The sequence below is a fragment of the Amblyomma maculatum genome, chromosome 7, assembly GCF_055883805.1.
Source record: "Amblyomma maculatum isolate TAMU_Amacu chromosome 7, ASM5588380v1, whole genome shotgun sequence".
NCBI lineage: Eukaryota > Metazoa > Arthropoda > Arachnida > Ixodida > Ixodidae > Amblyomma > Amblyomma maculatum.
The window spans coordinates 55,438,011-55,453,999 of record NC_139350.1 but is presented as its reverse complement, the minus strand read 5'-3'; the positions used below and the strand labels follow the sequence as shown (position 1 = coordinate 55,453,999).

The window sequence follows — 15,989 nt, the reverse complement described above, 5'->3', positions numbered from 1 at the left end:
AATGTTTGCTTAAAGGGAATGAAGAAAGACAAGCAGATAAGTGGGAAAGATTTAAAGAGCAGGTGAAGTTAAATCCAATATAAAGGAGCAGTGTTATTCGGTACACACAGAAAGAAACAGAAAAGGAACTTCATGGACAACTTGAGTGCCTGTTGTGCATGGAAAGCTGTGCGCCAGGAAAGTTCACTAAGCAAATAAGAGATGTGAAATCTCATTTAGAAAGAATCGACGCTGAGAAGTACAGAGCCGCGGTTATACGCGCAAGAAGCGATAAACTGTGGGCTGGCGAGGCGTCTACAAAGCGAGCGCTATCAGATGAAAAAAGGTACGCTTAATTACCAGAAGGAAATCAGGCAATTAAGACATGGAGGGCAGATTACGAATGATGCTAAATATATAAAGTGTGCGATTATGAAACATTTTGCTGAGCTTCTAAGTAATACGCACGAACACAGTGAAGGGTTTCCAATAGAATTTTTACGGCTAATGGCAACGCTCTAAGATCGTGTGAAAGAGAGCCTTGAAATGCCTATTACAATGCAAGAGATCGCAAAGGCCATAGATGACCTCCCATGTGGGAAAGCCCCTGGACCAAATGGGCGGAGCGCCTCCTTTTACAAAGCATTTAAAAACTGTTTCCAGCCTTAAGTTGAAAGTGATAACAGAAGCCCACGAACGCAAACAAGTGCCATTATCATTTACTACGTCACACATCGTACTTATTCCAAAAAGTGATGATCCATAGAAACGCCTGGTGGTGAAGTCCTATAGGCCAATAAGCCTGACAAATGTTGATTACAAAATCTTTATGAAGGTTTTAGCGAAAAGATTGCAGAGTGTAATAGCCAAATTAGTCGGACCGCACCAAACGTGCGGCATAAGAGGTCGCAGCATTGCCACAAATATACACGTGGCACGAACCGTACTGGAATGTTCAGGCACGCTTGGAAGTCAGGTTGCCATGATTCACCTGGATTTGGAAAAAGCATTCGATTGCGTATCGCACGATATCATTTTCTCCATTCTGGAGCATTGTAACCTGAGCTCGGTAATTGTGGAAGGAGTGCAAATGGCATGCGCAAACTGCTCGACGCGTATTATAGTGAATGGCGATCTCACTGACAGTCTCGCAGTGCGTTCTTCGGTGAGGCAAGGATGCCCACTCTCTCCTCTGCTTTTTGCAGCCTATCTCTAGCCATTATGCTTGGCCATTCTCAATAATGAATGCATCTCGGGTTTCAAGCTGCAGTCTACACAGTTGAAGCTACTTGCATACGCGGACGACATTGCAGTGTTTTGTACAAACAGAGAGAACATTTGTGAAGTGGTTAACATTGTCGAAAAGCTTTGTGACCAGACTGCATGTCGGGCTAACTGAGAAAAAAAGCTAGACTGCTCACATTATGGGAAGCTACGCGGGGACTCACGAGAAGGTGGAAACGACAGAAGCACAACAGGAAACTGACACTCAAAATAGCGGAAGTCACGACCAAGGCGGAAGAGTACGCAGCGCAGCTAGCAAGGCAGAACTTGCAGCACTTCACCGACTCACTCAGCGGCACCCTGAGCAGGAAAACGACATGGCACATACTCAAGGCACTAATACATCCGACAAAAACCAAGAACGAAAGCAACAATGTAATTAACAGACTGGTGCACCAATTCGAGGGACCGGATGCAGACCTCCTAGACAAGATACGGGCAAAATGCATTAAGGACGAAAACCCGGCAGCGTATGCAGAGCTCTACCGAGGAGGAGTGAACGAGAACATGGATAAGCCCATTACCAAAGAAGAAGTCTATGCAGCAATTAGAAGTACAACTAGGAACACGGCGGCAGGCGCAGACAGATGTAACAACGCGCTCATATGCAACCTAAGCGACGAGATGATTAACCAGCTTACGGACTTCCTCAACAAGCAATGGGAGGAAGAGACAGTACCCGAGGAATGGAAGCATGCGGAGGTGGTCATGATACCGAAACCGGGGAAGAAACTGCAAGTCGAAAACCTCAGGCCAATATCGCTCACGTCGTGCCTTGCAAGCTCTTTGAGAGAATAATCACGCAAAGGCTGCAATAACACATGAAAGATAAAGACCTATATCCCCACAGCATGTTCGGGTTCAGAGCAAAACTCTCGACCCAGGACATACTGCTGCAGACTAAAGAGGAAGTACTAAGAAACGTCCCCAAGATGGGAGAAAACGTCATCATGGCGCTAGACATCATGGGAGCGTTCGACAACGTAAGCCACGAAGCCATACTTACAGGCCTTGCAAACCTGAACTGTGGAAGGAGGACATATGGCTACGTCAACTCCTTCCTTTCGAACAGACTGGCAACGATAGGTCTGGGAGAACTCAGATCCGAAAAATTCAATACCCCAAACAAAGGCACGCCGCAAGGCTCGGCGATCTCGCCCATGCTCTTTAACGTGGCTACGATCGGCTTAGCAAAGAAGCTATAAGAGATAGATAGGATAGAACACGCCACATACACGGACGATATCACCATCTGGACGACTACAGGATTACTAAAAGAAAAGGATGAGAAGCTTCAACTAGCAGCCTCCTGCGTAGAAGGATATGTCAAAGCAAGAGGGCTCCAATGTTCCACCGAGAAATCGGAGCTACTAAGTATATGGCGAGGGAAAAGGAACAAAGAACCACCCACTGACGAAGATCTAAAGCTAAAAGTATACCTAGAAGGGGATCTCATTCCAGAGAAAACAATCATCAGAGTATTCGGAATGTGGATACAATCGAATCAACGCTGCACCCACATACTAGCCCAACTGAGGGCATCGACCCTCCAGGTGGCACGCATGATAACACACGTAGCACACCGGAAGTCGGGCATGAGGGAGGAGGACACGCTCAAACTGGTCGCGAGCCTGGTGGTCAGCCGAGTGGCATACAGCTTCCGTATTACCACCCTCTCAAAAGCGAAATACAGCAGGCAGACATTATCCTGAGAAAAGCGTACAAGACGGCACTTCACCTACCGCACAACACCTCCACGGAGAAACTCCTAGCGCTGGGATTGCACAACACCTTCGACGAGCTGCGAGAAGCGCACATAAACGCGCAACTGCGCAGGTTGCAACAAACACCGACGGGCAGAGAACTTCTGAAGAAGCTAGGATGGTCAGACCAAATTAAAGAAATACAGAGAGTCGCCGACATTCCGGACGAATATCGCAAAACAATAAGGATAGCACCAATCCCAAAGGACATGGACCCAAACCTTCATATGCACCGCAGATAGGAAAGAGCCGCATACCCGCAGAAGGTAATAGCCCCAGAAGAAACGACGGTATATGTGGATGCGGCCACATACGTCAGGACGAGTGGGCAGGAGCACTCAAACGCGGTAGCAACGCTTTTTGAAGTGACCAGCGCATCGCCGAAAGACTGCTCGGTCGTCGAGGCCGTGGAGGTAGACGTAGCTATGGCCCTGGCGGAAGGCTACAGGAAGAGGCAGTCACTGACAATTTTGACAGACTCGCAAGCAACGTGCCGCAACTATCTGCGGGGCAGAATCGGTCATCGAGCGATCCGCATAATTCGTTCGAGTGGCCAGCCAATGAAACAACCTGAGGAAGAAGACCTAATCAGACACACGATCGTGTGAACACCGGGACACACCGGGGTAAGGGGAAACCAGAAGGCGGACGAGATAGCTCGAGGTTACGCTCAATACCGGGCATCTAACACGTGCGACCCTCTGGACAACGACCCCGTACCCCAAGAGTACTCGGCAATCCTGAACTACTACAAAGGCTGCAGAATGCGGTATTCACCCCCGCACAGATCCCTCAGCAAGGAGGACTCCGTCACGTGGAGGCAGCTACAGACAGGTTCCTTCCCGAACCTACACACACTGCACAAAATGTACCCCACACAATACACAAATATATGCCCATGGTGCTTAGAGACACCCAAACTATATCACAGAACGTGGAAATGTCAGGGAATTCCAGTAGCGCCTATCATAACAAACCCGAGTGTGGAGCAGTGGGAGGGAATGCTCTCCAGCGACCGGCGGGAAGACTAAGAAGGTCTGATCCGACGGGCCCAGCTGACGGCGGCATCCTGCGGGGCCCTGAAATAAGGGCGGACGACCACCGCTTAGGAAGATGGTAGACATCTAACCACCACAAACTCTATAGATGAAATAAATGTTTATTCTCTCTCTCTCTGTATTTTGGCACGGCTTATGGGATGCTGAACCGGCTTCTTTCTCCCGCTTGCAATGGTCTTCCTTGCCAACGCAGTATCTGGGTGTTGCCTACAATGTTATCGCGATCCTAGCTTACACTGGAAGGAAGAAAGAAATAGAGTGCGAGAGAAAGTGGAAGCATGGCAGGGAAGAAAATTGTCATTCTTTTCACGCGCTTTCATCTACAACGTGTTTTTAATTTCAAGGAGATGGGATGTAATGAATGCTCTATGTGCGTCACGAACTGCCATCCAAAAACTTCATCGTGTGTTTGCGGTTTTTGTTTGGACGTCGACCCGAGAAAAGATGAGGCGAACGAATTTATTTCTTTCTTTAAAAAGCGGAGGAGTCGGATTGATTCATTTGTTTCTGCGCCAAGTGGTATCGCGCATTTTGTTTCTGCGCGACCAAAATGACACCTTCTTAAGAACAGTCATACAAGTGCGGCTGCAAAGGCTGTTACCCGGATTTGTTGTCTCCTCATGTGAAAACATGTGTGGTGCTGTCACAGGATATTTGCGCGAGGTAGTTCTCTCTTACAAGTTGTTAGAAGTGCGATTTTCCCCTGAATATTTGTACAGTGTTGGCAAGAAAAAGCTGTATAAGGACCTAGTTGAAATCATGCTGCCGGCACATTTGTATCGAGAGCCTTACCGTGGAGGCCCAGGGCAGGATATTTTAAAACTAGTGAAGAGGAGACCAGTTAGACCGGCCGCCAAAACGTTCTTTTTTAAGTTGCACTCGAACACTCTACCCGTCAAAACCTGGCTTCACGAAAAAGGAATCTATGTCCCTTGGACGACAAACTGCCAGCTTTGCAAGATGCCAGAGACAATCGAACACATATTCTTAGACTGCTGGGATGCAGTATATCATTGGGACGTGGTACAAAGAACAATTAAAAAAGAACTGCCACTAAACCCTTATGGCATCCGGTTTTTACCAGTGGAGAACAAAGACGTACCCTATGATTTAATAATGCTTCCAGGCCTCCACAGCTTGTAGAAAACACGAATGCAAGTAAGGCATGAAGATATTAACATTCGTAATGTGCGTGAAAATTTTGTTGAACATGCTGTTTATCTACGGGAATGTATCTGTGCGCTCCCTGACCCACCACAGTGGGCAGAAGTTCTGGATGACTTGTTAAAATTCAAGAAATTTTAACCTCACACGCGTCAGCTCAAGGGCAGCTGAAGTGTTTAAGTGTGACCATTTGTTGTTCATGTATACTTCGGAAATAAAGAAAAAAAAAGCCTCCGTGGCGCAATAGGCTAGCGCGTTCGGCTGTTAACCGAAAGGTTGGAGGTTCGAGCCCTCCCAGAGGCGGCATTTTTTTTCTCTAGCTGTAGTGCAACAGTTCAAATGCGATATTAAAAGAGCTGCTATAGATAGAGCATGTGCGCTTCGGCGGAAAGAAAAACAAGAAAAAGAGCTTCACAGCGCCCTTGATTTTATGCTTAGTATGGAGTGTTACAAGCCTGGATTGTTAGCAAAATAGATAAAAGAAACTAAAGCTAAGGTCGAGATTTTGGACGAAGAAAAGTACCATGGAGCGGTGATAAGGGCGCGTAACGAAACACTGCGGTTAGGGGAGACGCCCACAAAACGGGCGCATAGCCACGAAAAAAGGCTGCACCGACGAAAGAGGTAAGAGAAATCTGTTATCAAAACTAAGTTACATCTCGAACTGGTGAAATCGAAATGGCATTTGTGGAATATTTAGAGATCTATTCAGCCTGAAAATGCCAGACACTGAATGCTTAAGAACAGATTTCATACCGCGGATGCCGAGATTAGAGGACGAACTTTTGCAAACCCTTGAAGCTCGTATAACAGCAGCGGAAATTGAAGTAGCTATCCGGGAACTGAGTTTAAACAAGTCCCCTGGGCCAGATGGTCTGTGTGCATCTATATATAAAGGTTTCAGAACAGAAATGACAGTCGCTCTGGAACGACTCATTAGCGAATGCTACGAAAACAAAGTGACGCCTCCATCTTTCTGAGTGTCCCACGTGGTACTAATTCCTAAAACAAATGACCCGATTAAGTTGCAATCTGTGGAGTCATACCGGCCTATTAGATTAACGAATGTGGATTATAAAATGTACATGAAAGTTTTAGCTCTACGTCTCCGAAGTGTAATTAAATCACTTGTAGGTCCTCACCAAACTTGTGGCATAAAAGGCAGGACAATCTTTACGAATATTCATACAGGTAGAAGTGTCCTTGAATGCAGCGATGCAATGCATGCGGGTAGCCATGTTGCAGTTAGACTTGCACAAGGAATTTGACAAAGTTGTACACCAAGTTCTCTTCTCAATAATGGATCCCGTCAAGGTGGGAAGGGTTATTACTGATGGCATAAAAATGATTTACAATGGTTGTGCGGCGAAGCTGGTAATAAATAAGCAATTAAGCGAGAGTATACCTGTGCTGTATTCTGTTATACAAGGCCGCCCTTTGTCTCCCCTGCTTTTTGCTCCCTATTTGGAGCCTTTTGCTTGCGGCTGCTTGCAAGGCCAAACATCCGGGGTTGCGATTTTTACGGAACAGAAGTTAAAGTCATGGCTTACGCTGATGATTTATCAGTGTTTTGTACGGACCATGAAAGTGTGAAAGAAGTTGTAAAAGAGGCTGCAGCATTTTGTAATGCAAGTGGAAGTGCTGCTAGTTGGTCCAAATGTTTTGGTTTCTGGCACAGGAGCTGGGAATACTCGCCGGAGGTGTTTTGCAACATGACATGGGCGGTAACACCAGGCACCTACCTCGGTGTGCAATTGGAGCATTACCGCGCGAGCAAAAATTACTGGGCAAATGAAGTTGTACGAGTTAAAGCTCCGACAGGAAAATGGGGAGGGCATAATTTTTCAATGTTCGCAAGAGCAACTGTCTGCAATTTATTTTTAGTGGCAAAAATCTTTTATGCGATGCAAGCGTTATGTTTTGCGAGGATTTCTGTGCAAAAAATGCATTTAGTATTCGCGACATTTATTTGGGGTTCAACATGGGAGCGCACAAGTCGTAGAAATCTGTTTCATAGGGTGGTGAACGGGGGGCTGGGGTTGTCACATTTGTTCCTCAGGCTGGTTTAACCAGACTCCTTTTTTGTTTGCGTCATCAAAACGTTGCTTTTCTCAGGACAATTATTAAAGTCCGATTGCGCGATTCATTGCCCGATTACGTTGTGCCGTCTATGTCTAAAGGGCCAATAGCTTTAAGTGCGTTTTTGCGCGAAGTGGTCGCCTTTTTTGATATATTAAAGGCAAGATTTTCAAGTGAGCATCTCGCTGCGGTTGACTGTAGGAGGCTTTACAAAGACCTTGTTGATATATTTTTGCCTGTACCTTTGTATCGCACGGTATATATTTTCGGTTCAGAACGAGATGTTCTGAAAAGAGTGAAAAAAAAAAAAACTGCCGGTACGAGCAGCAGCTAAATCCTTCTTTTTCCCAGTACACACAGGCACTCTCCCAGTGAAGCCGTGGCTACAAAGCAAAGGCATCTTTGTAACTTAGTCCGTGAACTGCTTCATATGCGGAAAACCGGAGGCGATTGAACATATTTTTCTGGATTGTCATGACGCAGTATATCAGTGGGATGTCTTAAAACGCAGCATCAAAAAAGATTTGCAGATAAATCCATTCGGTATACGTTTCCTGCCATGCGCTGAAACAGGCGGAATGCCCTGCGATCTGTTAATGCTTTTGTGCATGCATAGCGTGTGGAAAACGCGTATGGATGTTAAACATGGCCGTAATGTTGTGACTCCTTCTCGAGAATATTTTATTGTGAGTGTGGTGTACATACGCGATGTTTTTGGTTCAAAGAATGATCCTCCCGACTGGCTTCCTGTTTTACACAGATTGACCACACTTAACCCCTTTTATCACCATGCACTGGTCAGACTTTGACTAGTGGTCTTATGCCCATGTAACAGTTACCAAGCCGGTAATAGAGAAAAAAAAAAAAGCCTCCATGGCGCAATCGGCTAGCGCGTTCGGCTGTTAACCGGAAGGTTGGAGGTTCGAGCCCTCCCGGAGGCGGTATCTTTTTTTGCTCTAGCTGTAGTGCAGCAGTTGTCACTGCGCAACACAAGCAAGTATGGTTAATTGAGAAAGAGATGCATGTGAAATTTTGCGTTATTGCTGTATTCTCATGCATTACATAGAAGGACGAAATGTTTCATGAAACATGAAGCGCCCTAGCCATTTGAAGCTACCTCAGTCTGTTGTTAGCTAGAAAAGCTTTTTTTCTTGGCATATCCCCCGACCCGGCCTCCGTGGCGCAATCGGCTAGCGCGTTCGGCTGTTAACCGGAAGGTTGGAGGTTCGAGCCCTCCCGGAGGCGGTATCTTTTTTTGCTCTAGCTGTAGTGCAGCAGTTGTCACTGCGCAACACAAGCAAGTATGGTTAATTGAGAAAGAGATGCATGTGAAATTTTGCGTTATTGCTGTATTCTCATGCATTACATAGAAGGACGAAATGTTTCATGAAACATGAAGCGCCCTAGCCATTTGAAGCTACCTCAGTCTGTTGTTAGCTAGAAAAGCTTTTTTTCTTGGCATATCCCCCGACCCGGCCTCCGTGGCGCAATCGGCTAGCGCGTTCGGCTGTTAACCGGAAGGTTGGAGGTTCGAGCCCTCCCGGAGGCGGTATCTTTTTTTGCTCTAGATGTAGTGCAGCAGTTGTCACTGCGCAACACAAGCAAGTATGGTTAATTGAGAAAGAGATGCATGTGAAATTTTGCGTTATTGCTGTATTCTCATGCATTACATAGAAGGACGAAATGTTTCATGAAACATGAAGCGCCCTAGCCATTTGAAGCTACCTCAGTCTGTTGTTAGCTAGAAAAGCTTTTTTTCTTGGCATATCCCCCGACCCGGCCTCCGTGGCGCAATCGGCTAGCGCGTTCGGCTGTTAACCGGAAGGTTGGAGGTTCGAGCCCTCCCGGAGGCGGTATCTTTTTTTGCTCTAGCTGTAGTGCAGCAGTTGTCACTGCGCAACACAAGCAAGTATGGTTAATTGAGAAAGAGATGCATGTGAAATTTTGCGTTATTGCTGTATTCTCATGCATTACATAGAAGGAAAAAATGTTTCATGAAACATGAAGCGCCCTAGCCATTTGAAGCTACCTCAGTCTGTTGTTAGCTAGAAAAGCTTTTATCTTGGCATATGCCCTGACCCAGCCTCCGTGGCGCAATCGGGTCAATCACGTATGGGCTGTGACTTTCAAGACCGCAGAAGCCACAAAGCGCGTCTGTGCTTTGAAAGAGCTTAGCGTTAAGGGGCGAGGATGCATTATTTTCGACCCTCAAGACCAGCAGGTCCGCCTTCGACTTCACTGGATGCTCCACGGTGTCGCTGACGACGATATTCGGACGGCTTTCGCCCCATTCGTCAACGTAACCAAGTCACCCGAGAACGATGGCGGGTCTCGGGTGTAAACGAATAAGGCTCCAGAACACGGTCCGTACTCCTGAAGTTGAAGACAGGGATGAAGTTGGATGACCTTCCCCATCAACTGAGGGTAGCGGGCGAGTTGGTCCTCGTCGTAGTGCCCGGAAGGCCTATGCAATGTCTACGTTGCCATGGCTCCGGACACGTGCGGCGGAAGTGTAAGGTGCCGCGTTGCTCTCGCTGCCGGTGTGTTTGCGCACCTATGCGGCGGCAACGGTACCAGCTATGAGAGAGGAGACGCCCGAGGACGTGATGGACGTTGCCGAGGCTGAAGAAGCAGCGAAGGGAGCCCATGACAACGCGGGAGGTTCCGCAGTACCAGATAATTTGGCGACATCGCACGGCACGAATAAAGAGTTGAGCGTTGACACCAGTACTCACTCACCAGCAACCGCTGTACCGGAGCCGTCCTTGAAAGAGGACGCGTCCAGTCAAGGTGCTGCACAACAGAAATCAGCAACGAGTGTCAGTGCTGTCACCGAAGTCGGAGCTCGGTCAACGGGCGCCGCTTGTGCGTCAAAGCGTCTGCATGCCGAGGCTGGCAACTTGGCGGACAAAAAGACTCCTAGCAACGAGGAGCCGCCAGCGAAAGCGACGCAGAGCCGACGATCATCGTTCAGGCCCCGAACTAATACCTCGGCAGACAGGAAAACCGTTGAAAAGCCTTCCCCGTAGCAAGTCGGGCCCACCACAAGTGATGGCGGTGGGGCGTCCGGAGCTAGACGTGAAAGGTAAGCGCCTTGCTCCTGGTGCCCTCCTTTTACCTGAAAATGGCGATTAAACAGGCCCTGAGCGTAGCAACGCCTAATGTCCGTGGGTTGGCAGGGAGACGAAAACAAAGCCAATACATTGCTTTTCGACAGAGCTTGATATAGATGTGCTAGCGATTCAAGAAACCAAAGTGGAAAGGGGGGAGGCAACTGGGAGCATGGTGCAGCGTTTCACGTCAAGGTATGATGTGGCTGTTAGTCACGCGATGAGTTCATCGGCAGGGTGCCTTCTGCTTGTTAGGCGGTTGCCAGGACCTATAGTGCAGGCCGTGACTTCATCCGTATGTGGAAGGCTTATTGTCTGCGACGTCGTTTTTCACAATAGCGAATGGCGCGTTCTGTGCATCTATGCACCCAATACTGTTGAAGAAAGGTTTAATGTTTTCCCAAGCATGCAACGATATTTAAATTCGGAGAGGAAACTCTTGGTATTGCGGGATTTAAACTGCCTGTTAAGCGCTAGAGATAAGACCTCAAGCCATGCCTACAAAGACGCAAGCACTGACTTTTTGTCTCAGATGATTGGGGCATTTTCGCTGGAAGACGCTGCGGAGTGTTTCGATGATGCGCGCAGCGTGCTTTACATTCATTTCCAGGGATCCAGTCATGCGCGACTCGATCGGATGTATCGTTGGATTTGGTACCAAACTGTCAAAATTATGCCGTTATCGCGATTTCGTTTTGAGATCACTGTCTCTGGATAAGAGAGATTTTCTCTGGAAACTTTGGAAGTTAAATTCTAAACTTTTAGATGACGAGATTTTACGTAAAACTATAGCTGGGAAGATAAAAAAATATAGAGCAGCGACCTAGCAGCAACATTGGAGAGCAATGGGAGCTATTTAAACCAGAAATAAAGATGAAAGCGATAGAAAGAGGTAGTTGCATTCGTCATAATGAAAAGCGAGAAGAAGCACATCTAAAGTCAATTCTAAACATGTTAGTTGACCAGGAATGGGAACAGCCAGGGGTGTATAAAGATGACATCAAAAACACAAAAAAATGGAGTTAATGGATGAGGAAGAATATCGCGGAGCGATCATTCGTGCCAAGGTTGAAAGATGACGAGATGACGAAGCTGACGAGGCCCCCACTAAGCGAGCCCTCGGTCGCGAAAAAGCGCACGCTCGCCGAAATGAAATATCAGAAATAGAAATGAACGGCAGCAGTGTGACAGATAAGGACGACATAGCATATGACATAGCAGATGACGTAGCAGTTTTCTGCGTGGACAAAGAAAGTGTTCGCGTGACTGTTGAGATAGTGAAAGATTTCAGTGCAATCTCAGGATCTAAGGAAGCCCAGTAAACTGGGGAAAGTGTTTAGTGTTCTGGCAGGGCGAGTGGTCATCGACACCCGATGTTTTTGCCAACGTAACCTGGGCCACAACACCTGTGAAGTATTTAGGAGTATTTTTGGAATGCTATGACGAAAGCGATTTATTATGGCACGCCCAAGCTCAAGAAATAGGCCAAAAGGTCGACAAGTGAATGGAGCACTTGAGTTGTGTAGAGCGCGGAAAGCAGCGCAGAGAGAGAGAGAGAGAGAGAGTTGGAGGGAGGGAGAGAGAATCTTCCACACATACACGCACACACTCGCACACACGAAGTGGAAGGCATACGCTATACCTTAAACCTAGTCGGTTAAATTTTCATGCGCTGGCGTGCGAAACGCAAAAGACGCCCGAGAAAGAAAACGAAACAGAAGAGCAGAATAGCAGGAAAGATAAATAGGTGATTCTCAGGCTACCGTACGTGTGCAGCGGGGAATAAACGGACAATATGGAAAGAAAGCGAAAGATGAATGAGGAAATCATGGTATGAATCTAGGGCGGCGCCGCACGCGTATTTCTTACTGTCGAAACAGTAAAATGCAAATTAAAAAAGGGAGATTATTTTTAGGTTGTATTAAAAAAGCAATCAACACAAAATGCCACTCAACTAAATCATTTGATTAAAGCGTACCGCATGCATATTAAATGAAAACTTTATATATGAAACACATCACATATGGAGAGCAAACATGTGCCATGTACATGGAACATGCGTTCCTTTATTAAAATAGAAGCTGTGAGTATTTTTGCTTGCTTTGCCGACCGTGGAAAGGCTGCTCAATTGAATAAAATGGCAGTGAGTGCATAATGCAAGTAGGGCTGACGTTTAAGAAAGTCGCTGCCTTTCGCGCAAAGTTTCTGCATAGCCATCGAATCATATGACCCCTCAGGTTGTACTCACGAACCGATCAGACAGAGAACTAGAAAGCATCGCGGTGCTCTCTAAAATTCATGGTTTGGTGGGCGCTGCATAACACAGAGGCAAAGAGAAGAAAACACGGGACTTTCGGGACTTGCGCCTTTATTTCTTTTCTTTGTCTATGTGATAAAGAGCGCCCACGAGACCATCATGAACAACCTACAACTCGCCCAACCTTCCCTTTGTTGCCCTCTGAAATGCCTCGTCTGCGCAGATCAACCGCTTGAGTTAGCGGGCCGCATTGCTGCGCTTGGCATAGACTGCGCGGATCGATGGTTTCATTATGAGAGCATTTGCAACAGGAGGGTAGGTACGACCCTCGTGCGGCTGTAAATCCGCGTCTTCATTATTAATCCTCTAAAAGAAGACGTAGCTGAAAAGTTCCCTTGAAACGTCGTATCAGTGCTTTATGCAATTACAACAAGGTGTGTCAACTTACTTCACCACCCTCCAAACTCTCTACCAAACTGCGGTGAGCTAACAGCCGCCTGCACTGCACGTCGAATTTGTCTTGTCCTTTTTCGCGGCACCTTAGAAATGCGGCGCCCAACTTTGGTGATTTACAGCAATGGCAGAACATCCTTTACGTAATGAAACGTCATTTTAACGTCATTAAATGCTTATGCATGACGTATTTCACGCCATACAACGTAAGCCAATCAGGGCCAGCTTGCACGAAATGTTCTTAACACTGTCTTAGCTAAGTCCAGACTAAACTGGAGTCTAAAGGATAGGCTGTTAGCATGGCCGCTTAAGACTGAAGTCAAGACTGGGCTTCAGTCTTGACTTGAATAAGTCGTTTGTACGATTAGGACTCTAGGCCGTCTTAGTTAAGACGCAAGAACGGCAGGTACCTGTGTCGAGAAATTAATACAGAGATGCGCTGGCCCTGTCCCCGCGGTAAAGTGTAAACATTCGGTTAATCTTGCGCTCTGTAAAATCAGTGCCATGGCTTTTTGCGGCTTAAGATTGTGTTACGAGGAAAAATGCCCCAAGTGGTTGCTGAAGGCACTCAGGGAAGTCACTCTGGTGAACGCGAGCCGAACCGAAGCGTTCGGCTCGTTTAAATCTGGACCGTTTTGTTGTATATTTTGTTTCGGTTCTAGTTTGTGATCACCTCCCGCAAGAGGCACCTATGTCGCTCTGCATATAAGTTACTGCATGTTGAAATAAAGGGGAGGAAGAGGAGGAAGATGAGGAGGAAAGGCAGGTAGGTTAACCAGTAAAAGTAACCGGTTTCTACCCTACACTGGGGGAAGGGGATGAGTGGATATAAAAGTTGTGAGAGAGGGATAGTTGAAGTTAGTACAATCACATATAAGACACGCCACATCACATCACGTCACAGTCATGTCATAGCAAACTCATAGTCTTTCGATTAGGCCTGTGGTTCTCATAAAGTGGAGCAGTGCCTGGGAGGCCTTCACCGCAGACGATCGCAGTGGCCAGGGACCCAAAATCTTAGTTTCACTCAATGGGCGTCCACCTAGATGCTCTAGCGTACGGCACAGACACTGCCTTTCCTCACTGTATATCGGGCACTCACAAAGGACGAATCGATAGGATTCGTGGAATCTATAGGAATAAAGCGGGATTTATTGGCTGCTTGGTAGTCCGTGTGCATCTGTGGCACACGCCACTACAACATTAGTGCCGAGGATGAGATGATTTCGAGGGGCGTGACTTTCGCCATTTGCTCTCCGGTGCCGTGAGTGTTTCGGGACTCGCGCCACTGCCCCAGTTCCTGCCCGCGCCTGGCCGACCTGCTGTTGCGTGGTCGAAATGGTTCCGCATCTTCAATAACTACCTGTTTGCTTCGGGTGCCTCCGACTGCACGCCGGATCCTCGCAGGGCACTTCTTCACTGTCTCTGCGCAGAATGCCAGCGCATATTATTCAGCCTCCCATCTTTGGACAACGCCAAGCTCGGTGAGCAAACTGCTACTGGCAAATCATCGGGAGATAGCAAGGGCACATACGATGGAAGGCCTGAAGTATCATCGTATGATATCGCAGTGGCCGCTCTGCATGCTCATTTTTCGGCAACCAGCAATGTTGTTTCCGAACGGCATCGTTTTAGTAGGCGGATCCCACATGTTGGTGAATGAGTCAAGGAGTACATCACTGCATTACGGGAGCTCTATGCTACATGCTCGTTTTCTGTTGAGGAAGATTCGCTGCGTGACCAGTTCGTTGCGGGTATTTCGTCTCGGAGCTTGCGCGATCATCTTCTTGGAGGATCGTCCGTCTCGCTCACTAGAGCGGTACTCCTGGCAAGGCAGTTTGAACAGGCGTACAATGATCTGCAAGAATTTCCTTCTGCAAATGTTGGACGTATAAATACTCGTGGAAATACGTCTACGCCCACCCCATATTACGACGAGAGATCGAAGCAGTTACACAGCCGCCAGTCGCATTGTTACCGCTGCGGTTCATCTCTGCACAATGCGGCATCATTTCGCTGTCCAGCCAAAGCAAACATTGTCACCATTGCGGTGTCATGGGTCACTTCCGCTCTGTTTGTAAGAAACGAGACTCCGCACCGGTTCGTGAGGTAGACAGCCAAAAGCCTCCTAGCGAGGAAGTTTTGAGCATTCTGGCTGTGACGACGGCCGCTCACTACGCAGTTCACGTCACAGTTTTGATTGGCCGTACGGACAGAACTTTTCTTGTAGATTCTGGATCATTTGTTTCCATCGTTACACAGGACCTTTTCAAGCAGCATTTTGAAGACCACGTACTTTTTGCCCCAACAGTTCGGTTTACTAGACTATTCAAAACAGCCAATTCCGGTTCGTGGCTGTTTCTTCGCTGAAGTTACGTACAAAGCTGGCACAACAAGCCTTCTTTTCTATCTTATAGAACAAAGCACCTAACTCTTGGGTATCGATGCCATCAAGACGCTTGGTCTACATAATGATGGGTCATCTCTTTAATGCCTTGAAACGACGCGAACGTCTAATTCTCGAAGGAAACAGCGCTCTGACGCGACAAAAGCCGTGCAGAACATTAACCTCCCAAAGGAATTAGTTCAAGAGTTTGGATCTCTTTTCGATCCAGGCCTTGGCCTCACAAAAGGTTTTGTGCACCTCGTCAAAGCGACCCCCACAGTGCAGCCATTCCAAACGAAACTTCGGCGCCTTCCGCTCTCACTGCGACCATTCGTCTCGAAAGAGCTCCGTCGGTTGGAAGACATGGACGTGATACAGAGGGTGGAGCGCGTACTGCAGTACAACTATACAGTAAAGTACCGGAAGGGTTCACAAAATCGAGTAGCAGATGCGCTT

At 47.3% G+C, this 15,989-nt stretch overlaps 4 non-coding genes and 1 pseudogene across 4 annotated transcripts; all 5 read left to right on the top strand.

The window, feature by feature from the left end:
* The first annotated feature begins 4,441 nt into the window (after positions 1-4,441).
* Positions 4,442-5,389, top strand: LOC146183252 (uncharacterized; annotated as a pseudogene).
* A 2,805-nt stretch (positions 5,390-8,194) lies between these two features.
* On the top strand, positions 8,195-8,268 carry TRNAN-GUU (transfer RNA asparagine (anticodon GUU)). Its single transcript has one exon. It is a non-coding gene; the product is annotated as a tRNA-Asn (tRNA).
* A 230-nt stretch (positions 8,269-8,498) lies between these two features.
* On the top strand, positions 8,499-8,572 carry TRNAN-GUU (transfer RNA asparagine (anticodon GUU)). Its single transcript has one exon. It is a non-coding gene; the product is annotated as a tRNA-Asn (tRNA).
* Positions 8,573-8,802: 230 nt separating this feature from the next.
* TRNAN-GUU (transfer RNA asparagine (anticodon GUU)) lies at positions 8,803-8,876 on the top strand. The gene has a single exon. It is a non-coding gene; the product is annotated as a tRNA-Asn (tRNA).
* A 230-nt stretch (positions 8,877-9,106) lies between these two features.
* Positions 9,107-9,180, top strand: TRNAN-GUU (transfer RNA asparagine (anticodon GUU)). The gene has a single exon. It is a non-coding gene; the product is annotated as a tRNA-Asn (tRNA).
* Positions 9,181-15,989: the final 6,809 nt, after the last annotated feature.